This window comes from Tachyglossus aculeatus, chromosome 9 (assembly GCF_015852505.1).
Source record: "Tachyglossus aculeatus isolate mTacAcu1 chromosome 9, mTacAcu1.pri, whole genome shotgun sequence".
Classification (NCBI taxonomy): domain Eukaryota; kingdom Metazoa; phylum Chordata; class Mammalia; order Monotremata; family Tachyglossidae; genus Tachyglossus; species Tachyglossus aculeatus.
The window spans coordinates 17,424,721-17,445,314 of record NC_052074.1 but is presented as its reverse complement, the minus strand read 5'-3'; positions in this window follow the sequence as shown (position 1 = coordinate 17,445,314).

Sequence of the window (20,594 nt, the reverse complement as noted above, 5' to 3'; positions counted from 1 at the left end):
AGGACTGCAGAAGATAAGATCTTTGCACCTAATTAACCCTTCAGGGCCTGAGGAACAAGCCTCATTAGAAAATAGGGGAACACATTTCTATTTAAATGCCTTATTTAGAGGTATTTATTATCTGATTGCTAAATGGAAGGGTTACCTGCTTACGGTCTGCTATTAACCCGGTTCAAATGCATATCTTCATATTCAGAAGATTGTCCAGCCTTATTCTCAAACACACAGCCAGGGAGGTGATGAATGGAAAGGTTTCCATATCCCACACGGTTTTTATAATTTCAGCATTTTAACCCATTAAAGGGAACGTTCTGAACCCGAAACTTGAAGGTGCTCTCCCCACCCCTCAATCCCGACATAAAAATCCTAAATTCCCCCCAATCCACGAGGTCAGACGCTTATTTCTGAATCTTCTTCTATTTAAAAGAGAGCATCCTTTAATGAGTGCTTACTGTGTGCAGAGCACTGTAGTAAGTGTTTGGGAGAGAACACTGCCATAGAGTTGGTAAACGTGATCCCTGGAGCAGCTCACGATCATTTCCTGGTATACCAGCTAGATTATAAACTTCTTATGGACAGGGATCATGTTTTATCACAATCCTCTGCTCACAGTAAGTGCTCAGTAAATACTATTGCTTGACTCACTGATCAATAAACCGAGGGCAGAGAGTAGGAGTTAATATAACATCAGACATGACCACAGGACACTAGAAAAAACAAACAAACATAAAAACATTCTCCTGCGGGCCTCTCATGATTCCTTGTAGGTAGGGATTGCATCTACCGACTCCATTGTAGTGAACTCTCCCAAGCCCTTAGTACAATGTTCGCAGACAGTAAGCACTTAATATGGATTGACACCTTCCTCCCTTCCCTCCTCCACCCAGGATGACCTTCCCTTAACATACATCTATTTGATGGTCAGTTACTTGACTTTTTCAGTTAATGGTATTTATTAAGCACTTACTGTGTGCAGAGCACTGTACTGGGCACTTGGGAGAGTACAACAGAGAAGAAAGACATGATCCTTGCCAGTATCAAACCCTGGGAGCAAATTGAAAAATATTCCTCCTAGGGAGAAGAAAGTGTCCTATATATTGGAAGATCTATACTCAATAATTAGCCCAGGGTTATTTAACAATCAGTGTCAAGTGCTTAGTACAGTGCTCTGCACACAGTAAGCACTCAATAAATACGATTGAATGAATGACAAGGATAATGAAATAGAGGATGCTCATTGAGCCCCATCAATGACACTTAGTTGGCAAGGAATGCTGAAGGGGAGGTTCAAAGACACGAAAAGTCAGAATTCAAAACAACCTTGAGTTCAGAGTAGTTGTCAATACAAAACAGAAATCAATAGATCTAAGAATGGGGTTGTAACATTAGGAAGGCAAAACCCACGACCCAAAAGCAAGATGAAGTGCACGTAGCTTTGGGCTCCTTGAGTGTTAGAACACTAACAGAGATAGTTTCCTCATCTGTAAAATAGGGATTAAATACCTGTTCTCACTGCCCCTTTGACTGTGAGTCCTATGTGAGACAGGGACAGTGTCTGAACTGATTGTATGATATATTCCAGCACTTAAGTACAGTGCTTGGCACATAGTAAGTGCTTAACAAATACCACAGTTATCATTAAAAACACTATTTTGACCCTCTGAGAAGCTCTACCTAAGGATGAGCTAAAAGAACCATTAACAGTCCTTGAATCAGAGTGGAAATGGTAATCATTGAAGATTGTGTCCTATGATAGCAGATGATAATGAACCACTTTTAGAAAAATCAACAAAGTGCTGTGGACCAATTATTAGCCTAAAGAAAATCAAAGTTCTATACCAGTTTGCACCCAGAAAACCTTACACTCAATCAAGGCTCACACTGGACAAAGAGTTGAATGGAATCACTGAATTCTGTGGAAAATGCAGCATAATGTCCCAGTACACCAACGATCAAAAAAGGGGTAGAAACCCAAACCTTTTGGGAGACTGGTAGGACATGTGGCACCAAGATAATCGAGCTTCAAACAAACTGGAGCTCCATTTCTTAGTTGCATTCATTCAATCGTATTTATCAAGCGCTTACTGTGTGCAGAGCACTGTACCAAGCACTTGGGAAATACAAATCGGCAACAGGGACAACAACAGGCTCACAGTCTATAAGATGGGCTCACAGTCTAGTGTCCAGCTTTCTAGTTGACCGTGTGACTTGGATTTGCCATAAATGTCAGTTCTGACTCCTAGAGTAGTTTCAGTACAGCTATCCATGTGCTGAACTTCACATCACAGGACAAGACAGGTTCACAAATTATTGAGGTCCAGATCCATCCAGCATTGGAGCAACATGGCCTAGTAGACAGAATACAAGGCACAAATCCACTGTGAGACCTTGGGCAAGTCACTAAATTTCTCTGTGCCTCAACTCCCTCATCTGTAAAGTGGAGATTAAGATTGTGAGCCCCACTTGGGACATGGACTGTGTCTAACTTTATTAACTTGTATCTGCCCCAGTGCTTAGTACAATGCCTGGCCCACAATAGGTTCTTAAGCAGTTTAGTGGAAAGAGCCCTGGCTTGGGAGTCAGAGGTTGTGGGTTTGAATCCCGGCTCCACCACTTGTCAGCTGTGTGACTTTGGGCAAGTCACTTAACTTCTCGGAGCCTCAGTTACCTCATCTGTAAAATGGGGATTAAGACTGTGAGCTGAACGTGGTACAACCTGATCACGTTATGTCTACCCCAGTGCTTAGAACAGTGTTTGACACATAGTAAGCACTTAAATACAATTATTAGCAAATACCAACTTTAAAAAAATGAATGACAGCAGGAGAGCCAAGCAGCCACTCTATGAAGAGCTAACTTGGGAAAACTGAAAATAAGGACAGGGGAAATTTTTTAAAGAAGGAATTGGGATTCTATTGCTTGGTTAAACAGAAGTTTAGGCATTATTATATGAAAACTATGTATTATCTATTCTGCATTTTCACTGAAGTTGGAATGTAGGTAATGGCCTTAAATTAGAGAAGGAGATATTTAGATTAGCCTTACTAGGCTGGTCTACCAGAAAAAAGGCAGAAGCTGCTTCTCTGGATGTCTTTAAGACAAGAAGAAGCTATTCCTTCCTGCTGGAGGAGTGAGCACTCAGTCTAAACGATCTTGCTAACCTTATGATGCTGTGGTTCAAGATGGGGGCTATGACCTTCTTGCCTCAAAGTCTCACACTGCTGCAGCAGTTGGGCCATGTCTATTGATTTCCTTGAATGAACCAATTTTGATAATGTATATATATACACAAGCATAAATCCAGAGATATGAATCGATTAATGGTATTATTGAACACTTGCATGCAGAGCACAGTATTAAGTGCTTAGAGAAGTACACTACAATTGAGTCAGTAGACATGAACCCACAACTACTCTCCCCCTCTTCAAAGAACATCTCCTCCAAGAGGCTTTCCCTGACTAAGCCCTCCTTTCCTCTTCTCCCACTCCCTTCTGTGTTGCCCCAACTTTCTCCCTTTATTCATCCCCCCTCCAAGCTTCACAGCACATATATATATAACTGTCATTTATTTATATTAATGTCTGCCCCTCTCTAGACTGTAAGTTCCATGTGAGCAGGGCATGTGTCTGTTTATTGTTATATTATATTTTTCCAAGTGCTTAGTACAGTGCTCTGCCCAAAATAAGCACTCAATAAATACAGTTGACTGACTGACCTTAAGGAGTTTGCAATCCTAGCAGAAGAGTTTACAGTCTAGAGTTCATGAATATGCTAATCTAACTAGGCTCAAAGGGGAAGAAAATAGCTTACTAAGACTATAATTGGATTGATATCTCTGCTTGGTATTACGATCTCTCCGACATCGAAAATAATCAGTCATATTTATTGAGCAGTTACTGTGTGCAGACCCTTTGTACTAAATGCTTGGGAGAGTACAGTATAACAGAGTTGGTAGACATTCCCTGCTCACAAGGGGCTTACAGTTTTAGAGCAGGAACAGACATTAATATAAATTATGGTTATGTACGTAACTTTTGTGGGGCTGAGGGTGGAGTGAATGAAGAGTGCAAATCTACCTGCTAACAAAGTGCAAAAAAGTGCAAACAAAACACCCAAATTTCAGCCTAAGGAGTACTGCTCTGGGGGACACTACTCTTTTTAATCTGTTGGTTTAAGGAAGGCTACCCTGAGTAGTGACATTCAGTGACATTCTTGTTTTCCTTTATATTTCTGTTCTTCCAACCATCCTCCTTGTTAGTGCACCTTGAAGGATGTATGTGATCAGAAAGGCCCACTACAACACAGGGTTCTCGCTGGAATCAAGTTTAATGAGGTATCAAAATATTTCATTTGCAAGTCTTGGCTCCTGTACAGTGTTTAGTAAAGCAGAGCCAGTTTTCTAGTTCAGATTAGTCAACATCAGGTTCATTTGTCTAGCATTTCACAAAATATTTTCCCACACTTGTCCAGCTGAAGTTTGAAGGCTGGAGCTGACAATATAAATGTGCCCTAAGGTGAAAAGCCCTAAACATTTCCCTCAGTGATCTTTGAGTCTGCCCATTACAGATGCAGATGCCTGTAATCAAGAGATCTCTATGGACCTGCTAATTATTCCCCAGACTTTTCCACGAGCAATAAAAACCTCATTTGTTGGAATTTGCTTGCAAAGCTTGCTCCCTTTTCCACAGTGGTGGCATTAATTAGCAAAAACCTGTGAAAATGGTTGGCCTTTATAGGCTTTAAAAAAACAAACATCTTAAGTCACTTCAAAATATTCTTGTAAATTCAACCTTAGCAACCACAGAGCCCGGGAAGCTCACTCTTCTCCATGATCCTGATTTTTCATGCTTGTACCAATAAATGGAAAATAATGGGAAGACCCAGTTCCTCATTAGGAGAGTGACTTCTGTGAACTCTCTGCAGACGGATGGTGAATTTCTCAGATAATAAATCAAACTCTTCTGATAGGCCTGTGGCATCTCTTGCTGGGCTCTGGAGGGAGATGAACACTCCTTTTTTCAAGGAGGGTAGGCTTGGCCCTACAGGATGCCCTCTCTAAACTGCTCTTCCAACCAGAGGCCGGCAAATATTTCAGCCTCTAGAAGTGGCCTGGACATTTGATAGGGAGGGGGGAGAGAGAACAGCAAGGCTCCATCTGGGAAAAGAATAGTTTTCAAACCCAGTGATTGATCTCTCTCTCTCTCTCTCTCTCTCTCTCTCTCTCACACACACACACACACACACACACACACACACACACAAGGTTGGGGAAATAAAAAAAGTTCTGACTTTCCCATTTTCATGTCCAGAATGGGCTTTGTCCTTGGCAGATACTTTTTTTTTTTAAGTTCAGCAACCCTGCTTCCTCCCACAACAGCTTGAAAATGTATCATACCAGCAGCAAAAATATGTTCAGAAACAAATTTGTGAACATCTATTTACCGATCCATCATGTTGCAGACAAGAGCGCATACTACTCTGGTCCTAAAGGGGTTAAACAAACGGGTGATAAATCTTCCTTCTTGCTTTCAGTGAGCTTTGGAACATTTCTCCTCCAAAATTTCTCCAGCGAGCCAACAATCACTGCAGACTTCAGCTAGGAATTTAGAAATTTTTAGAAAATAGCTGCTGCGTGAGGTTCCCATGCAGTTTTTATTAACTTGCTGCATTGCTAGAGCCGGCAAGCAAAAACCGTTTTTATTTTTATTAGGAGAAATCTATTTCAGGGGCTCTCGAGCCTCAGGGTAGCAATACGTCAATCTCTTCTGGGTTCACATTTTTTTCCCTGATTCTCCTGAGCAAGCATGGGAAAGTTGTGCGGCACACTCAGCAGTCCATTTCAGAACAGGAGCAGGACTCAGAACTCTCACTGGCCATCCAACAGTTTGCTCTTTTTGAGGAGACAGGAAACTACCCCATCCAGTAGCTCTCCTTAAAAACAAGGCGGCAAGCCCTTCATCTCTACCAGCTATTCTTCTTTAACAGAAGACAGGTTTTAAATGAGAGTTCACAGCTTTTCCTGGAGACATTAAGATGGATTAGACTGGTGGGCTGGGATTCAGTGTTTACAAGAAAGATGTTAGTCTTCTCAAGGAGGCCGTCTGAACTGGAAGTGTGCTATGACTAGACTGCCACGAAAAGGGACTCCATCAAACCATCAGTAGTTTTTATTAACCGCTTACTGCATGCAGAGCACTGAGTTAAGCATTTGAACTAAGCACTGTTATATTGTTCTCCCCCAAGTGCTTAATACAGTGCTCAGCACACAGTAAAGCGCTCAGTATGATTGATTTATTGGGAGAGAACAAAAGTGTGGGTAGAAGTGATCCCTGTCCACAAGGTGTGACTACTCCCTGTGAATGACCTGGGGCCCCTGGATATGATTTGCCTTGGGCAGTAATGTGAAATGCATTAACTTGATCCCAATATACCAAGAATTGCCAAAACAAATGTATTTAAAAAAAAACAATGATAAAGCACACAGTATAGTTGCATGATTAAGTAGAAAGGTCAGTGTGTACCAGTAACAAAAGATGCTAAATTAATATTTGGTTTATGTTCAAATGTTATATTTTGGCTCCTAAAAGATGCTAAATTAATATTTAGTTTGTTTGAAATGCTATATTTCGCCTCCTAATAAGAAATGGCATTTGATAAGTGCTACGTGCCAGGTACCGTACTAAGTGCTGGGGTAGATACAAGATAATCAGGTTGGACACAGTCCATGTCCCAAATGGGGCACACAGTCTTAATCCCCATTTTATGGATGAGGTAACTGTGGCACAGAGAAGTGCAGTGACTTGGCCAAGGCCACACAGCAGACAAGTGGTGGAACCAGGATGGGAACCTAAGAACTTCCACCAAGTCTGTGCTCTATCCACTCAAGCTGAGAAGCAACATGGCCTAATGGAAAGGGCCTGGGAATCAGAGACCCCTGGGTCTTAAGGCCAGCTGTGCTACTTGTCTTCTGTGACACCTTGGGCAAATCACAACTTCTTTGTGCCTCAGTTCCCTCATCTGTCAAATGAAGATTAAGACTGGGAGTCCCATGTGGGACATGGGCTGTGTCCAGCCTGATTAACCTGTATCTCCGGCACTCAGAACAGTGCCTAGAACATAGTAAGCACTTAAATACCATAGGGGAAAAAACTAAATCACTCTCCCCACCTCCAAAGTCTTATTGAGAACGATTTTCCTCCAAGAGGCTGTCCAATCAAATTGTATTTAATGAGCATTTACTGTGTGCAGAGCACCATACTAAGCTCTTGGAATAATACAAATTCCCCAACTAAGCCCTCATTTCCTCTTCCACTTTTTTCTGCATCACCCTTGCACTTGGATTTGCACCATTTCTGCACCCCACAGGCAGCCCCACAGCACTGATATTCATATCCATAACTTACTTACATTACTATCTGTCTCCCCCTCTAGACTGTGAGTTTCTTGTTGGCAGGAAGTGTGTCCCCCAACTCTGCTATGTTGTACTCTCCCAAACACTCAGTACAGTGTTTTGCACACAGTAACAGAATCAGCCTCCTTTCCGATCTCCCATCCTCCTGTCTTTCCCCACTCCAGTCTATACTTTGCTCTGCTGCCCATACTATCTTTGTATAGAAATGCTCTGGGCATGTCACTCCCCTCCTCAAAAATCTCCAGTGGTTGCCTATCAACTTTCACATGAAGCAAAATCTCCTCACTATTGGCTCCAAAGTTCTCCATCACCTTGCCCCCTTCTACAGCCCAGCCCGCACACTCCGCTCCTCTATCACTAACCTCCTCACTGGGCCTTGTTCTCACCTGTCCCGCTGTCGACCCCTGGCCCACGTTCTATCTCTGGCCTGGAATGCCCTCCCTTCCTCACATCCACCAAACTGGCTCTTTTCCCCCCTTCAAAGCCCTACTGAGAGCTCACCTCCTTCAGGAAGCCTTTCCAGGCTGAGCTCCCCTTTTTCTCTGCTCCTCCTCCCCATCACCTGTACTCCCTCCCTCTGCTCTACTCCCTTCCCTGCCCCACAGCACTTGCATATGTTTGTACATGTTTGTACATATTTTATTCCATTTTATTCATATTTTATTCCATTTATCTTATTAATAATGTGTATACATTCTATTATTCTATTTATCTATTTTGATGCTATTGATGCCTGTCTGTTTTGTTGTTGGTCTCCCCCTTCTAGACCTTGAGCCTGTTAGGAAGGGATTGTCTCTATCTGTTGCCAAATTGTACTTTCCAAGCACTTAGTGCAGTGCTCTGCACACAGTAAGCACTCAATAAATTCTACTGAATGAATAAATACCACCTACTGATTGATTGGTCTGACCTAGGAATGGCATTTCTTATGGTTTTACAGGACCAGTATGGGGTTCCCTTTGCCACCAGAAAAGGATCTGGCTGCCTTCTTTCTCCTGTTAGAATTATTGGCAATTAAACTGAAAGTGTTGAATCTTCCGTTTGTCATCCTTTCCCTCCCTTCCCCAAGTAGACAGAGAACAGAGGCCCGATCTATTTCATCCTTGTATAACTTCTGGATGAATAGTTGACCGATTGATACCAGATAGACTTCTCTGCACAGCAGAGAAAGAACACTCAAGTGGTAATGTCTCTGGGCTTTCTGATAATGCACAGTGGCAGGGGGAAGGGTCTACCCAAGCTAGAGCATGGGCTTGGGAGTCAGAGGATGTGGGTTCTAACCCTGGCTCCACCACTTGTCTGCTGTGTGACCCTGGGCAAGCCACTTAACTTCTCGGTGCCTCAATTATCTCACCTGTAAAGTGGGGATTGAAACTGTGAGCTGCATGTGGGACAACCCTGATTATCCTGTATCCACCCCAGTGCTTAAAATAGTGCTTGGCATATAGTAAGTGCTTAATAAATAACATAATTATTATTATTTTATTATCCTGTTCCTGGGAACCCGGGGAGTTGGCCCCAAGACAGGACCCTTCTCTGGCGGAGCCCCTAGGGGTCTTGATCCACAGGGTGGGAAAATAGGGTAGAAAAAAAAATAGAGGGAAGGAAGGGGCTGGCACTATCACACTTTTCAGACTGGGTTTGCCCTGCTATATCAGCCCAGGGATGGGTGGTATGAACAGTGGGAGGGAAATAGGATCCAAGTATGGGAAAGAGATAGCCACATCCAACTCTTCCTACTGCCCCGGGTTTCTTCACAGGGTGAGAGAGCCACCCTTCCCTCCAGGATGATTTTCATACCTCAAAAAGAGGTTAAAGATTTCCCTTACCAGCTGCAACTCAGTATCTACACAGCAAGCCAGACAGATTTATATCGCTGAGATTTCTGTTGGTAATCATTCAGTGATGTTTACTGAATGCTTACTGTGTGCCGAGCACTGTACTAAAAGCTTAATACATACCACTGATGGTTTATACTTGCATGTTGGGTTGCAGCTGCTTCAGAGAGGCCTATTGTGGGCAGGGATTGTCTCTCAAATGCTGTATTGTACTTTCCAAATGCTTAGTACAGTGCTCTGCACAGAGTAAGTGCTTAATAAATACGATTGAATGAATGAATGAACTGGAGGAGGGTTGGTCTTTTTAAGGGTCACTAGAAACCAAATAGATAAATCAGTATTGTTCCATCTACACTTGAAATGTTGAGTTGGGAGAAATAAATTATTCCAAATTGGCCTGAACTTGAAGTACAATAAATTCTTATGCAACAAGAAAGCTCCTCTATTTATTCTACTGGCAAGCATTTCCCACTCTGTTTGGTATAAACACTGGTGCAAAGTTTCCTAGGGTTTGTATCTTCTTTTGGGCCAGCTCATCATTATCATGTTTTGTTTTGAAAAGTTTGACCTCATTGTTTCAGTATTTTGCTTTTGCCACTCACAGAAGCAGTATTTGTGTGTGTGGTAGCTCTTAAGAGTTTGATTCTTCAGACTTTACTTAGGCAAGACTCAAGAATTTTCAAGACAAGAACTTCTGGTGGCTGGCAGGAGAAGATGGGTGCTAATATTTCTGATATCTTTTTAATTAAGAAGAACTGCTCTTTTGGTCTTCTATTGTGTGAAATAAGAGCATGAGACAAGGATGTACTAGGATTTCATAGCAATCCATTGGTGTCTCTGGAATCAAAGGGAGCATCCTGCCTCTAAAGAGATGTTTTTCGGGAGTCTTTCCAGCTGGACTGAGGTATCAAAGAAGTGATTTGTTCACTCCAGAACAGGTGAGTGTCTTGGGAGGGGATCCTTTAGAATTCCTTTTTTAAAAAGAGACTCTTGGGAGGTGGAAAGGAGGGATGGGCAAAGCCAGAAACTTGGCACTAGGGTGCCAGCTCCACAGTTACATTTTAAAAACATTACAGAACCATCCTCTGGAGAATAAGCACATCAGAGCCAACTTCAGTAAAGATGAATAACCAATTCTATCTCCTGAGTCTCTTCCCAGTATTACTGGATAGTTACTAAAGAAGCAGCGTGGCTCAGTGGAAAGAGCACAGGCTTGGGAGTCAGAGGTCATGGGTTCTAATTCTGGCTCCACCACTTGTCAGCTGTGTGACTTTGGGCAACTCACTTAACTTCTCTGTGCCTCAGTTACCTCATCTGTAAAATGGGGATTAAGACTGTGAGCCCCACGTGGGATAACCTGATCACCTGGATCCCTCCAGCACCTAGAACAGTGTTTTGCACATAGTAAGCACTTAAATACCATTATTATTATTATTATTCCTATCCAGGAACATTAGCATAAGGCATTACTACTTATAATTCAAGAAAGAGTGCCAGTAGATTCCCTTTCATGCTAGAGAAGGTGAAGATTAAACAGAAATTTGGATAAATTCATAAACTGTCCGTAAAACATAAAATAAGGATATTGTTTTTCCTTCCTAGTTAAAAAAGTGATTCTTCATCCTGCTCCCTAAACAAAAAAAAAAAACAACAAACCCCAAACCATGAGTATCTACTGCATCATCATGTGTAAAAAAAACAAAGAGAGAAAAAACTACAGGCAAGTCTCAATTTAAGGCTGTATATATGTATATATGTTTGTACACATTTATTACTCTATTTATTTATCTTACTTGTACATATCTATTCTATTTATTTTATTTTGTTAGTATGTTTGGTTTTGTTCTCTGTCTCCCCCTTCTAGACTGTGAGCCCGCTGTTGGGTAAGTACTGTCTCCATGTGTTGCCGACTCGCACTTCCAAGCACTTAGTACAGTGCACTGCACACAGTAAGTGCTCAATAAATACAATTGATTGATTGATTAAGACATTTAAGACATTTCAAGACATTTCAAAAATCTCCAGTGGCTACCAATCAACCTACACATCAGGCAGAAACTCCTCACCCTCGGCTTCAAGACTCTCCATCACCTCGCCCCCTCGTACCTCACCTCCCTTCTCTCCTTCTACAGCCCAGCTTGCACCCTCCGCTCCTCTGCCGCTAGTCTCCTCACTGTGCCTCGTTCTTGCCTGTCCCGCCATCAATCCCCGGCCCACATCATCCCCCTGACCTGGAATGCCCTCCCTCCCCACATCCACCAAGCTAGCTCTCTTCCTCCCTTCAAGGCCCTACTGAGAGCTCACCTCCTCCAGGAGGCCTTCCCAGACTGAGCCCCCTCCTTCCTCTCCCCCTCCTCCCTCTCTCCATTCCCCCGCCTTACCTCCTTCCCTTCCCCACAGCACCTGTATATATGCATATATGTTTGTACCTATTTATTACTCTATTTTACTTTTACATATTTATTCTATTTACTTTATTTTGTTAATATGTTTGGTTTTGTTCTCTGTCTCCCCCTTCTAGACTGTGAGCCCACTGTTGGGTAGGGACCGTCTTTATATGTTGCCAACTTGTACTTCCCAAGCACTTAGTACAGTGCTCTGCCCACAGTAAGCACTTAATAAATACGATTGAATGAATGAAATGGCACTTACAGTATTTCCAAGTTTTCCTGATTTCAGCTTTACAACTTATCAGTTTCATCTTTACAAAGCTAGTCTCCTGTATGTCACCAGGCAGGACACAGGCAACAAAGGTTGGGTGTACGGGAGCTGTGGGGAGATGGGAAAACCATTTTAAAAAGCCTCACTGAGAGAGGAGAAGGGAAAGAACTTTTGCAGATGGGAAAGGGAGGTAATAATAATGGCATTTTGAAGCGCGATGTGCCAGGCACTGTACTAAGCACCGGGGAGGTTACAAGCACATTGAGCTGGACACAGCCCCTGTCCCATGTGGTGTTCACAGTCTCAATCCCATTTTACAGATAACAGGCACAGAGAAAAAAAGTGACTTAGCCAAGGTCACACAGTAGATAAGCGGTGGAGTCAGAATTAGAACCCATGACCTCGACTCCCAGGCCCATGTTCTATCCACTATGCTGTACTACTTCCCTGAGGTCAAACTGAAAAGTCTGGGAAGTGATTTACCTGATCATCAGGCAATCATGAGAGAGAGTAAGCACATCCAATTTATTTCCAATGAAGTATGAGTTGGCTACCCTATCCTAGAACCTGCCTGACTAAATATAAAGATAATAATAATGGCATTTATAAAGCGCTTACTATGTGCAAAGCACTGTTCTAAGCGCTGGGGAAGTTAAAGTTAAAGGTGATCAGGTTGTCCCACAGCGGCCCACAGTCTTAATCCCCATTTTACAGATATGGGAACTGAGGCCCAGAGAAGTTAAGTGACTTGCCCAAAGTCACAGCTGACATTTGGCAGAGCTGGAATTTGAACCCATGACCTCTGACTCCAAAACCCATGCTCTTTCCCTGAGCCGTGCTGCTTCTCCATAAGTGATACTACTATGTAACTTGTCTTTAACTTTAAAGATGTTATTTAATATTATATTATAATATTATATTATATTACTAATCTATAATTGACTGAGTACTCAATTTTGGTTAAGAGAAGGATAACCGACTTGGGCTCCAAGCTCCTTGTGAGCAGAGAACATATCTACCAACTCTGTTATACCGTACTCTCTTAAGGGCTTAGGCAGAGCACCCAGTAAGTGCTCAATAAATACCATTGATTGATTGGTTCAACGCCCGATCTCCTATTTACATCATTTCTATGAGAAAATTAGTTCTGACTTATAATCATTTGATCTAAGGCATGGCTTCTAAGAAACAGTTGTGCGATAAGTCCAAGGACACCCTGTGGCCAAGGTGAGCAGCTCTGAACATGTTGGGAGAAAGTGGGACATGGCCAGGAGATAGTTCAGGTGACATGTGTTATACTATACTCTCCCAAAGGCTTAGTAGAGTGCTTTGCACACAGTAAGTGCTCAATAAATACGATTCAATGAATGAACATTAGTGATTACATTGCAAACCTCTTCTTCTTGGTTCCACCATTTGCAAATCCAACTCTTCTCACTTAGTTCTCAGTGGTTCTTTCTATATTCTCCCAAAGGCTTAGTAGAGTGCTTTGCACACAATAAGTGCTCAATAAATACGACTGAATGAATGAACATTAGTGGTTACATTGTAAACCTCTTCTTCTTGGTTCCACCATTTGCAAATTCAACCCTTGTCACTTAGTTCTCAGTGGTTCTTTCTTTTGTGTCATTGGAATTCATGCTTCAGGGGTCTCCTAAGATGCAGAAATTGGTCTTCAAAAAATACTTATAGTGTTTCAAATCCTTCCCAGGGAATAGCTCCGAATGTAAGAAGAAGGTGCTATGCATTCAGGACTATAGAAGGAAACTTTGTTTCATTATCATCTGATGATGAGGTACCATTTTAATAATAGTAATAATAACAATAATATCACTGTGGTATTTGTAGAGTGCGTCACACAGCAGGTAAGTGACCAAACTTGGATTAGAACCCAGGACCTCCCCCAGCCCCATGCTCTTTCCACTAAGCCATGTAGCTTCCATAATGTCTGAAGCTGACCTTGTACAGAACTGGACTTACTATAAGAAAAAGTGAAAATCAATAATGATCTTTTTTTTCCTTAAAACCTAAAAACAGCTCACTACAGAGCTCTAGCCATTCCATGTACTCCTCCACTGGAGAAGTTACTGCTGTTCTTCCACAAGTTTGGATTTGATAGAGAGAAAGTTCCAGTGGAGAATTTATCATGGTTTTCCCTCCCTGCTCTCAGGCTTTATATTCAGAAACATGTTTGCTTTTCATTCCTAAAGTACTGCTTCTGATCAACATAAACATTTCAAGCATTTATTATTCTTTCACAAAGAGGGCTAAGAGCAAAGAAAAACACTTTGATTATTTTGATACCTCTTATGGACTTAAATCGGTCTTTGAACATTCAACATAAAACCCACCTCATCAGATAATATTGTTCCAGTTGCTGAATTCACTTTGAATCAGATTTGTATCTTTAATTGTTTCATTTACTCAACTGTGTTATTTTTAAATCTTTTTATGTCTTCAGTGTTTACAGAAAGATACATTTAAGGTATTACAGTCGACTTTACAGGGCTTTAGACAAAAAGAGTCTTTTCTATAAAATATTACTCTGCTTGGGCCTGCACTTCATCTGCTTTTGTAAAAGTCTCAAGCCGACAAAGAGAGAATACACTGCTGGGTTTTTGGGGGTTTTTTTGCCTGTGTAGTATGGACTCTCCAGGATAAGAACAAAATAGATCATCAGGATTTACTAGCTGGTAGCTAAAGAATGTTTGCACAACTTGCAGAATTCTCTAAATTCAAGGAAAGATCATTATGAATACCATTTTAAACGACCACTATAATTACTGCATATTACTGAGCTTGGAGTCAATTGGTGACATTTATTGAACGTGTGCAGAGCATTAAGTGCTTGGGGGAGTACACTAAAGTAGACACTATCCCTTCTCTCAGTTATTTACACATTGGTAAATGCTACTGTACTAATGTTGACTCACCGAAGATTGCAAGTTCCCAATGGGCAGGGGCCATACAGAGACCAGAACAAAAGGAAATTCTGTTCAGGTCACACTTATTATGTGTACTCAGGAAGTAAGTCAATACTCTTTTCTACATTCTGTTCCAACCAAACAGACATTTTTCTGCCTTGCCCCAGTAACATCCATCAAAACCATCAGGCCACCTTTCAGAGGCTTGATTTTCTGAAACTGTGCCTGTAGAACTAAAATTTTAAAACCATCTGTTTAATAATAATAATGTTACTTGTTAAGCACTATGTGCCAAGCACCACTGTTCTAAGCACTGTAGTAGATACAAGGTAGTCAGGTTGGACACAGTCCTGTCCCACATAGAACTCACATTCTTAATCCCCCTTTTACAGATGAGGTAACTGAGGCTCAGAGAAGTGAAGTGACTTGTCCATGGTTGCACAGCAGACATGTGGCAGAGCCTGGATTAGAACGCATGAGCTTCTGAGTCCCAGGTCCGTGCTCTATCCACTACGCTTTGCTGTTTCTCAGGACCAGCTCCCTATCACTCACCCCTAAAGAGTGGCAAGCAGCACACTCTGTTACATGATCCTGGGACCAGGGCAGAAGTCATTCAGGACAGGGCATAACAAGAGCAGCCGTGTCAACAGGCACACAGCCTGCAGAGATGCGAAGAGATCTTAGAGTATCTCTGCTGTCTACAAAGCTGTGGTTCTCAATGTGACCAACTCTCAGACAATTTCAGAGGAGTGTCTGCCCTTAGGCCAGCTCCCAAGACCCCTCTCCCCATCCACCGCAGCTGGAGTCTGCCCTGGCACCAGGCGGGAAGCCAAGCAAGATGCCAGGGAGTAAGTGGGTGAGAAAGACTGGGAAGAGGTGGAGCCCAAGCAGGAGAAGCAGAGCCAGACAAGTGGGCAGAGAGGGCTTGGAACACTCTGAGGAGCACATGAGGCAGTTTGATAACCGTGCATCCACCTCCACAGCAAATTTTTCTTCGAGAGCCACAACCGTAGAGCAAATATGAACCTGAAAATACTATGGATGAACTTGTGTCTACCGCAGGGCTTAGCACAGTGCTTAGCAAAAGGCAGAATCGATTTTGTTTTGGCTATTAGTCAGGCCAGCCCACAGCCAACAACTGAAGTGACCAGATTTCCAGGCACCTTAGGCAGAATGGAGGTGGAACTCCAGGGGTGGGGCCAGAGAGTGCAAGAGGGGGACAAAAAGGAAATGGAAAGACGAAGGGGAGAGGAGAGAAGGAAGGGAGAGAAAAATTCAGCCTTCATGACACCACCACCATCAACAACTGGATGTGGGGTCCCAAGAATCCAGACGGGACGGCCACTGCAGTTGCGATCACCACTGCCACTGAGGTACGGAGAAGTGTTGACAGACCAAAAGGGCCCCAGATGAACTGGCCTATCCTAGACCACCTCTCAGGTGACCATTATTCCTCTAGATTGTAAGCTAGTTGTAGGCAGGAAACATGTCCACCAACTCTGTTGCACTGTACTCTCCCAAGTGCTTTGTACAATGTTCTGTGCACAGAAAGCCCTCAATAAATGCAATTGATGATGATGATGAAGTGGAAACTATGGCAGAAGCAGCAGTGGCAACCCAAGCCAGGACAGGAAGTTCAGCCTGACCCACTGTCACTATGGTCCATGCAGAAGCAGCAGTGGTCCCAGCAGCTAGCCTTATTCATTTGTCCCAATCAACCAATAGGATTTTTGAACACTTACTGTGTGCAGAGCACTGTACTAAACTAAACACTTGGGAGAGTACAATAGAGTTGGTAGACCCAATCCCTGCACTCAAGGAGTTTAATCTATCGGGAGAAACAAACACTGAAATAAATTTCAGCCCCTTCCTGCTGGTCTAGCATGGTCAGAATCATGTCATCCCAGAGGTGTTGGAAACGTTTATGCCCAGTCCCAGGATGAGAAGTAGTGTGGCCTAGTGGATACAGCACGGGCCTGGAATTCGGAGGGACCTGGGATATAATCCTGGCTCTGTCACTTGTCTGCTGGTGACCTTGGGTGAGTCACAACCTCTTTTTGCCTCAGTTACCTCATCTGTAAAATGGGGGTTACGATTGTGTGCTCTATGTGGGACATGGACTGTGTCCAACCTGATTAACTTGTATATAACCCCAGCACTTGGTTCAGTGCCTGGCACAGCAAGGGCTTAAATACCATTTATAAAAATAAACAAGAAAAAAAGATGACCAAGTTCAGCCACAGGGGCAGTGGTAAACGGTGGGAACTCCTGAAGAGGAAAATGAGATAAAGGAAAAAGAGGAGGGGAAAGAATGAGAGCATGAGGAGGATCACAAGGGGAAAGCTCCAGAGCCTCCCAAACTGCTGCACCAGAGAACTTCCCCCTGACTATGCCCTCATTTCCTCATTTTCCACTCCCTTCTGTGTCACCCTTGCATTTGGATTTGCACTCTTCATTCACCCCTCCCTCAGCCCTTCAGCCTTTCCATATGTATCAGTAATTTATTCATTTATAGAAATGACTGTCTCCTCCTCTAGTCTGTAAGCTCGCTGTGGGCAGGAAAAGTGTCTACCAACTCTGTTATAGTGAACTCTCCCAAGTGCTTAGCACAGTGCCCTCCACTCCTCTGCGGCTAACCTCCTAACTGTGCCTCATTCTCACCTGTCCTGCTGTCAACCCCCAGCCCACGTCCTCCCCCTGGCCTGGAATGCCCTCCCAACGCACATCCACCAAGCTAGCTCTCTTCCTCCCTTCAAAGTCCTAATAAGAGCTCACCTCCTCCAGGAGGTCTTCCCAGACTGAGCCCCCCTCCTTCCTCTCCCCCCACCCCCCTGCCCTACCTCCTTCCCCTCCCCACAGCACTTGTATATATGTTTGTACAGATTTATTACTCTATTTTACTTGTACATATTTACTATTCTATTTATTTTATTTTGTTAATATGTTTTGTTGTCTGTCTCCCCGTTCTAGACGGTGAGCCCACTGTTGGGCAGGGACCGTCTCTATATGTTGCCAACTTGTACTTCCCAAGCGCTTAGTACAGTGCTCTGCACACAGTAAGTGCTCAATAAACATGATTGAATGAATGCTCTGCATACTGTAAGTGTTCAACAAATGCAATTGATGAATTTTGCTCCCAGCCTGGCCTAACAGAAATCCTAATGGGCTCCCCCTTAGGTCTTTCAGGTAATGGGCTGGAACCCTGAAAAGCATGATCACTCCACCTATTTGAGGAAATTTGGTCACATTACCGAAGATCGCCAGTAGAGCAGCCAAACCGATGCTGTGTGGGGAGCTGAAGTACAGAGGGCCCTCAATAAATACTTGTGACACTGATCTGGTAAACGAGGACTGCAGAGAAACCTTTTAGAGCTGATTTGAAGCAAAATCTCCAGCAATAAAGAATACTGGAGGCAGCTAAGCCATAGATGCAGAAGACAGACCAGCGAGGGATAGAGCAATTAGGAACGGAGAAGCTGTTCGAGCAGAGACAAGCTGAACCACTGATAAAATCTCTCTGTCGTCATTCCCGAACATGGAAGGATGGCTCACTCAAGCTAGCTGCATACTCAAAACACATAAACACACACTGGGGCTTCAAATAAGTGTTCATTAGCATCTAAGAGTTGGCATTAGTTCTTCTGAGAAATGTCCAGATCGCCCTAGCAGAAATTTAACCCAATAAAGATAACTGGAGATGGTGTTCATTCTACCCATGTTGCCCCTGAACTGAATCCTGGAGATTATTGAAATCTGCTTGATTAAATGGGATTTGTTCCAGTCAATGAGGTGACAAAGATCAGTGCAGGTAGGAGCTAATGGATTGTAATGTGTTTATAAATTGTTTGACTTCATTGATTTTTAATAATGATAATAATCACTGTGGTATTTGTTATGGACTTACTTTGTTCCGAGCACTTTTCCAGAGGGTCCCCAATTTCCTTTTCCTGAAGTTGTCACACTGTTGCCATTCAATACCTTGCCTCGTTTGCTAAAAGGCTGGAACAAAGAGGCTGGTATAGAGTGGGTTAGGGGGTGGGGTATGCATGTGTGTGTGTGTGTGTGTGTGTGTGTGTGTGTGTGTGTGTGTGTGTGTGTGTGTGTGTGTGTGTATGCATGCGTGTGTGCTTGTGTTGAAGCTGTTTTGAAAGGAAGGGACAGAAATATGTTTCTGGTGGAGGGGGGATTGGGAGGGAAGAGGGGAAAGACAAAAGCATTCTCAACAGGGGGCCACCTATCTAGATCCTAGGGATTGCCCTGGGGGGGGGGGGGGGGAGGGAAAGAGTAACAACAAAGATAAGGGTTGGAAAAGCCCAAGCTGCTCTCTGTCCATCAGGCAGACTACTGTCAATTCAATATTAATGCTGAGTAATAGAATGGAAAATTGTGATGGTCCTTGACTCAAAAATGACACTCAGTTCTTCCTGTCATGAAGTGCGCACCACATTTAGATCTCTCATTCATGAACAGAGGAAGAATTATTTAGGTAGTACCCCAAATTCCAGCTCCAAAATTCAATTAAGTTGAGCAGAAACCTGGAGAAAGCAGACTGCGTTTCTCTGCCTCCCAAGCTCCATAACTATGGCTCTGATTTTGCTATTGGCTTCCATTTGTTGCTCCCCCTTCATTATTCCTCTTTCTCTATAAGGCCTGTGCCTCCTCCTCCTTTCTCTTTCTTCCCCTACCACCCCACCCACACCCACCTCAGGGGCTGAGCCAAAAGAACCAGTCCTAGGGTGCTGGGAAGCAGGAAAAAGAGAAGGAGGAGAGCAGCAGCAAGCACCTCTCGCCCTTCCTTCACCTCCCCCTCCTTTTTAATTCTCCCACCTGGAGGAGAATTTAAACTGCAGCAGCCTGCCAGCCTCTTCCCATCACCTTCAATGAGTGGAAGTGAGGTCACCTTTTCCCTTGGCTCTTGGCAGGGATTCAGTGGCCTGGTAGTCATTCAAAAAACCCAATGCTGAATCTCTAATTAAAAAAAATAGAATTTTAAATACCAAAATAATTTTACCCATTGATTATGTTTCTTAACTCCAAATCTTCATACTTTAAATTCATCGAATTACTGATCCTATTTGTAGGGAGACATTCCCTCAGTTTTCAGCCTGGGTTTTTGTCCCCACTCCAGTAAGGACACCATATTTTCAAGTTCCCAGTTCCCCTTCATTTTGGCTACAGTTGGCAAGGCTTGTGGCCCAGAAGTGGAGCCGATGTTCACTGGGACCTGGAGGGAAAATAGTGGCTGCGGAGCACAGAGGTGAGCATCCAGGGTTCTCCCCAAAAGAAACACTCCAGGTGCAAGTGGCCTCAGACTTCTGCAAAATGATGCATCGGACATCACAGCGAGGTGCGTATGCTGCATAACGAGCAAAACGTCACAGGCCCCTGTCCAAATCCTCAAGGGCTGATGGGGACATTAGAAATGCAGAATGGGAAAGTTCCAGAGGGGTTCTCTGTAGAAAGTGGTACCCTGACAAGTTGGGGAAGTCCCCTGGGGAGAGGAGAGACCCTACCCTCCTTGAACAATCAGGGGATTGTTCAAGCAGCTCAACATATCAATTTTGCCACCCGCATTGAGACTGTGATTGTCAAGCAAGAAACGTGGAAAAATTCAGGTCAAGTTTTACTCGGTAGTTTGCAGCAATGGGAACATGTCATAGGAGTTTAGAACAACTTCAAAAGGTAAAAAACAAAATAGGCTTAAAGGAAATATTCCCCAGATTGGACTACTTAGGCACACCAAAAAAGAATGAGCTGCAT